This window comes from Ambystoma mexicanum, chromosome 7p (assembly GCF_040938575.1).
Source record: "Ambystoma mexicanum isolate Mex_15411 chromosome 7p, UKY_AmexF1_1, whole genome shotgun sequence".
NCBI lineage: Eukaryota > Metazoa > Chordata > Amphibia > Caudata > Ambystomatidae > Ambystoma > Ambystoma mexicanum.
In genome coordinates this window covers 875,078,525-875,085,774 of record NC_090939.1, presented here as the reverse complement: position 1 = coordinate 875,085,774, position 7,250 = coordinate 875,078,525, and positions in this window count along the sequence as shown.

The window sequence follows — 7,250 nt, the reverse complement described above, 5'->3', positions numbered from 1 at the left end:
AATTTACTTCTAGTCCGATTCTAATTCATCCTGATCTCTCTAAACCTTTTTTTGTGGAGGCGGACGCTTCAAATTTAGCGTTATGGGCGGTGCTTTCTCAAAGGAATGAAACTACTGGTCAACTACATCCAGTTGCATTCTTTTCTAGGAAGTTTTCTGCTGCTGAAGTGAACTATACAATTGCAGATCGTGAACTATTAGCAATAAAGTCCGCTTTTTAAGAATGGAGGCATTTTCTGAAAGGGGCAAGACATACTGTAACGGTTCTTACTGATCATTGAAATTTATCGTTTTTAAAATCTGCATGAACCTTGTCTCCACGGCAACTTCTTTGGTCCTTATTCTTTGCCGATTATGATTTCGTTGTGACTTTTAAACCCGGAAGTCAGAACAAAAAAGCTGATGCCTTATCCCGCCAATTTCCTGGTAGTGAGGAGAGAAAGATTCTGGAGCCAGAACCTCTAATTGCTCCAGAACGTTTTTTTGTTAGCCGGAGCCATTAAAGAAATGGATTTTTTGAACGAAGTTCACCAGAATATGTCCTTGCAGAAGATGGAGGAGTGGGTGAGACTGGATCCAGCCAGAAGTTTAAAAGACGGTCTTCCATTTTTTGATAACAAGCTTTATTTACCTACTGAAGAGTTAAGAGAAAAGGCTTTGAGAAATTGTCATGAATCCATTTTATCAGGACATCCTGGTTTCAGAAAAACTCTGAAATTGGTTCGAAGGAACTTTTGGTGGGAAAAAATTCGCCAAGACACATTGAACTTTGTTAAAACTTGTGTAGTCTGTGCACAAGCAAAAAGTCAAGTTGGGAAGCCGCATGGTTTATTGGAGCCGTTACCTGTTCCTCCTCGTCCTTGGCACACTATTTCTATGGATTTCATTGTTGATCTCCCTCAAGATAAGGGTTGTACTACCATTCTTGTTGTGGTGGATCTTCTTACTAAAGAAGCACATTTTTTACCAATGGAGGGAGAGGTTACCGTGGAAAAACTGGCTCATAGTTTTTTGCAAGGTGTGGTTCGACTGCATGGACTCCCAAGTCAAGTTATCTCTGATAGGGGATCTCAATTTATTTCAAAATTTTGGAGGGCCTTCTGTAGGAAACTTGGGGTAGACGTTAGTTTGACTTCTGGGTATCATCCGGAGACTAATGGACAAGTGGAGAGAGTAAATCAGGAATTGGAGAGGTTCTTAAGGTGTTATTTACAAGCTGGAGAGGAATGGGTGGATTTGGTATGGTTGGCAGAATTCTCTTACAACAATTGTGGTAAAGATGCTACTTCTATGTCCCCTTTCTTTTTGGGTCGTGGGTTTCATCCTCGCTTTCTGAGTTGTGAGGTGTTGGAGGATTCCGGGAATCCTAGAGTGGAAGATCGTTTGTTGGTAATGAAGAATAACTTGGATAGAGCAAAAAAGGTGCTGGGAGAAAACAAGTTGAAATATAAAAGGTGTGCTGATTTGAGAAGGAAGGCTGGTCCTGAATATAAGGTGGGAGACTTAGTTTGGCTTTCTACCCGGTACCTAAAAATTAAGGGGAAGAATAAATTCAGTCCACGATTTGTAGGCCCATTCGAGGTAGAGAGAATCATCAACCCTGTGGCAGTACGATTGAAATTACCCAAGCATTTAAAGGTACATCCTACTTTCCACGTTAGCCTTTTAAAACCGGTTTGTTCAGGAACTAGATTTAGAACACCACCTTCCCCTGTGATTTTGGAGGATTCATCTGAGGAATTTGTGGTTAAACAAATTTTGGATTCCCGGAAAGTGTGGGGAAGGTTGCAGTATTTAATTGATTGGGATGGATATGGACCTGAAGAACGATCATGGGAAGATTCAGTTGATGTACAAGCTCCCGGTTTATTCGCTAAGTTTCATGCTAAAAAAACACATAAGGTAGGCACTGAGACTGGGCATTAAGAGGGGGGTACTGTCAGGTTTCCTTCCCCTATTCTGGCTATTTTCCCTTATTCAAGTTTCTTTCCCATTATTTTTCTTTTATTATCCTTTCTAGATTAGCCTTGGGTGGGTGGGAAGTTTTCTATTGTAGTTGGTTTGGCCTTAACTTCCTGATTCAGAATCCTGATTCTGACCCAAGGCAAAATGGAGTCTCACAGTGACAGCTATGATTGGTTAGAAAACACTGCTGAACAACAATGAACACTCTAAACTGTCACTCTTTGCCTTTCATCATCTAAACCCCAGCTGAGAGGACGTGTTCAGTGGCTGCTCCTGCTTTAGTCTTGGGCCTGGTGGATTTTATCCTTCAGGCGTTAGCAGTTGAGCGGCTACTTTCTTGGGGGTGTCAGGAGAAGCTATCAGCTGTCAGGAATTCATTTTGAAGACAGGAAATTCTGAAGATCTTTAAGAAATTGTTCTGGAGATAAGTGACTTTATTTTAACTGCAGCTCTGTTTATCTTAATGACATTTAAGTGAGAACTCGTGGAGTTTTACCTTTGAATTTATATTTTTGAACTATCTGAGTGCGCTTGAACGCTATTTGAAAGAAACGCGTACTGCGTGTAGTCTGAAACTACCGTTGAACCTTTGCGCGTGCGAGAGTATTCAACAGCGCGTGTGTGTTTCCAGCGCGTGTGCTTCCTGGCGCGAGGATCTGTTCTCCGCGTGAGAATTCTATAGCGCGTGTGTTTTCCAGCGCGTGTAATTCCTAGTGCGAGAATCGGCTCACTGCGTGAGAACTCTATAGCGCGTGTGTGTTTCCAGCGCATGTGCTTCCTGGTGCGAGAATCTGTTCTCCGCGTGAGAATTCTATAGCGCGTGTGTTTTCCAGCGCGTGTAATTCCTAGCGCGAGAATCGGCTCGCCGCGTGAGAACTCTATAGCGGGTGTGTTTTCAAGCGCGTGTGCTTCAGCGCGAGAACTCAATTGCGCGTGTGGTTACCTGTGCATGTTCTTTTTAACGCCTGTACTCGACCGTGTGTGAACTCTTTTGCGCGTGGGTTATAAGGCGTGTGAAAATAGGCGCGGAAATTCTTCAGCGAGGAGTTTACAAGTGTGCGTGTGTTATCTGCGCGTGATTCCTTTAGCGCGTGAATTCTGCTTCGCGTGTTTTTACAAGCGCGTGTGTTTTTGCAGGTGGACTTTTCTTACAGTGCGCGTGTTCTTCAACGCAGGAAGTTTTTCACGTGCAAATATTCTGTATTGAGATTATCCGCGTGTGTGTTTTGCACGTGTTTCTTCAAGAATTCACAAACTTTATTGAATTGTAAAAAGTTTGAAAACAAAAGAAAAGTTTGAAAGAAAAAGTAAAGACTATTTTACTGGACAACTAGTGAATCTTGGAGAAAAGGCAAAGAGCAAAACTTTCCAGGTTTGCCCAAATTAAGAAGTTGCTGTGAATTTCAAGAGTCTCAAGTAAGAGAGATTTTCAGCTTCTTTACAAGCTTCTCTAAGAAATTTCAAGAGAAGGACCAGGTATGATTCTTAATTATTAGTTAAGGATTTAAAGTCTTTCCCACTCTTAAGGTTAAGTAAGTAATAAAAGGATTTGTATCTGCTTTTCTTATATCCTCTGCAGGTTCAGCTTTGGTTAGCCTTGACGCAGTCTGCCTGGTGTTGTTTTGTTATCCACTTCTCCCTTTCCCTTTGGGGTGTGGTTTGCAGAGCTGAATTTAAATCCAGTTCTGAGAATTACATTTCAGGGGGATTGTCGGGGGTTCAGCAGCTTCCGGGGACACCGGACCTCTCAGCCTGACACGTGCAAATCTATTACGACTCCTCTACCGCCTTCCAACTCTAAATAAGATCCGTTCTAAAGACATCCACCTCATTGAATTCCCAGATGAGTGTAGGCAGGATAAAGTGGTGTTCTACTTCTCATTGGCTGAGATTAAGCACCTCATATTGAGGGAAGCTTCGAAATGATCAATGATGGGTTTTCTACTGAAGGAAGTGGATACACAAGGGGTAAGAACAAATGAATCCCAGAGGGATGAAAGAAAAAGGAATTAATCCCCTCAACCACTATGGAAAAGCAGACCTAACAATCCCGGGTCAGGGGAGGCAACCTAACTGTAGCTGCTTTAAAATTAGCTCACAACATAGGGACAAATAGGACATCTAACCTTCGCATTGTGGTGGAAAATAACGGACCAATGCGGGAAAAGAGGGAATTTATTGAGAAATGGCGGAATCATCAAGAAGAAGAAAGATGGAGTTGGCTAGCGGGCACTTTGGCATTGTGTTCATAACGCCTAAACTCTAGGGAAGACTTGGAGCCTCGAGATGTCGTATTTGGAAGCTGGAACACCAGAAGTTTTATGAACCTGTTTGGAATGAGTGAACTTCTTAATGAGCAATACGGTGTAATCTGCCTTCAGGAAACCTGGATAAGGGAAGTTTCTGATTCTGGAAGGGTTTACCTTATATATAAATCCAACAGTAAAAGGATTGAAGGGACGCCCAATGGTGGCTCTTGTTACCGAAATAAAGAACTCATGTGGCCTATTGGTAATTTCTATGAAAAATGTTACACCCTTGATACAGATTTTAGTACTAAAAAAGATCAGTTCACCGGACCAGCAAGGAAGGACACTGTTGATATGCAATTTGTATTGGAATGCTAAATCCAAGGTGGCAAATAATTTTCAAAAGATGGCCATGGACGAGATAGATGACACCAGGGTGACCTGGCTTGATCTGGACATCATTGCCTGTGGGGATCTTAATATTCATTGTTTTGACAAAAACCTTGTCTTGATAAAAGATCCAGCACCAAATTCGTTTGAACTAGTTTTGAGAGGTTTACTTTGGAGGAATGAACTTGAGTCGAGAAATATCAAATTAATCAATGGGACTGTAACGGGGGATATTCCACCGACCTCGACTTGGAAGAGGGGTGGAGAGAAGCAGATTATAGACTATATTTTCGCCTCAGACATATTTCAAGAGAAATTGAGAACCCTAGAGGTAATATCAACTAAATCCAGTGATCACAATATTTTGAAGCTATCGATTATGGGATGGAAAACAGTTTCACTAGTTCCACCGAAGGAAATCATTGGTATAATTCCTGGAAGAAACAGGTTAAGAAGAACATCTGAAAACATCTTAACCGCAAAACTAACAGCTTCTTCCCCACAAACAATCATGGACTATCCGAAGTTTCTGACAGCCTAAATGGAAAAAAGCAGTGTGGGTATGAAAAAGGCCATTTTCTAACAGCCACAAATTTGACAGCAAAGTAGCAATAAAGAAAAAGTGGATAAACTGACTAAAAAGAGCGCACAAGAAAAGGGCCACAGCGGCCACTTCGGATGCCTTAACAGCAGGGAAACAATAATAAAAAAACTGGCTAAAGCAGCACAAATTCATCTTAAACCAGCAGGATGCAGAACACATGCTAAAGGAGGTGTCAGGAATCGAGGGTGGAAGCTGTGGGATCGATGGACGCTCTAGTCCTCACCCATCATGGCTGCCTCCACTATAAATCTAGGCCCCGCCTCCAGCTCGGCGCGTTGTATCTGTGTATTGCCTACACTTCTACCAGCGCTCAGAGTTGCTCGTAACTTTCTTTCCGAGTTTTCTGTCACGCTCTCGTTTTCGGCGTGAGCTTGTTTTTTCTCCTTCTGTCCGCTCTGTGTTTTTGTCTACTTGGTTTTCGTAACCGACTATCTGAGTTCTGCCTTTCTCTGCTCACGATCCCTTTTGCGCTCCGCTCCTTGCTTACCTCTCTGTTTACTTTTTCTCCGCTTGCGAAACCCTTCGCACTCTGCTCCTCGCTCTGCCTTCCTGATACCTTTTTCTCCGCTCGCGATCCCTTTCGCGCTCCGCTCCTTGCTTACCTCTCTGTTTACTTTTTCTCCGCTTGCGAAACCCTTCGCACTCTGCTCCTCGCTCTGCCTTCCTGATACCTTTTTCTCCGCTCGAGATCCCTTTCGCGCTCCGCTCCTTGCTTACCTCTCTGTTTACTTTTTCTTCGCTTGCGAAACCCTTCGCACTCTGCTCCTCGCTCGGCCTTCCTGATACCTTTTTCTCCGCTCGCGATCCCTTTCGCGCTCCGCTCCTTGCTTCCTTTCTGTTTACTTTTTCCCCGCTTGCAAAACCCTTCGCACTCTGCTCCTCGCTCTGCCTTCCTGAAACCTTTCTCTGCTCGCGATCCCTTTCGCGTTCCTCTCCTCTCTTAGCCTTCCGGTTAACCAGTTCTCTGCCAGCGAAACCTTTCGCACTCTACTTCTCGTTGTTACCTTCCTGTGCCTTATACCGCTTGCGGCTCCTATCAGTTTCTGTGTCCGAGGCATCTGGCACTCCAGACATTCTACAGTGTCCTGACTTTGGAGAAAGCCCTCGCTTTTCGATCCATCATTCCTGAATCTTCATCATTTCAGCCTGGGAGTACCTGCCTTATACCTTGCCTTAGGAACCACTCCTTACCTTGCCTGCAGATCTTCATTCAAGGGTTTTTTCTGCCGTTCCGGCTTTTTCCCTTGGGCACTGAGGCTGGCCCACTGGGAGCCCCCCACGGAGGGTTTCCACTACTGCCAAGGTGGCCTCCGGAGGGGCCAGACCTTACTTGCACGATAAGAAGGTTAGAACACCTAAGGATCTTATCTCTACCAAGAAGAAGGAACGTCCCCGAATCCGGACTACGGTAAAGGACTCAGTATCGGAAGATTCAGGTGAGGAGAAGGGGGAGGTGGAGCCGAAGTCTGACAGCATACAACGCCCAACTACAATCATGGCATCCTTGGAACAATACCAGGAACTCGTAGCGACTATACAGAACCTGACAGCTGAAGTACAATCCCTAAGGGCTGAAAACATAGTCCTTCGCCAACAAGTAGTATTGTGTTGAGATGACCACGGAGACCTACCCACGATGCCTCTCTCATTCGGCAAGTATGATGGTCATCCAGGAGGTCTCAAGGATTTCCTGGACGCCTGTAAAGTATACTTCACATTCAGGCCTCATACATATGAGACTAGCCGTGCCAAGGTCGGATTCATAATTGCCAATCTCCACTGGTCTCCAATGATGATCCATCCCTGAATGTCTACGAACAGTTTGTGACAGCCTTTAAGGATAGATATGATAGACCTGAGGTTTTATACTCCTCATTAGAAGCCATTCTTGATGTCCGTTAAGGAAATACAGACGTGCAAACATATATCTCACGCTTCCTCAGACTGGCTGCAGAGGCGGACTGGCCGGACTCGGCTCAACAGACGATCTTCAGAAGAGGACTTCAGGACGAGATCAAGGATGAGCTTGCGAGGATAGCCAG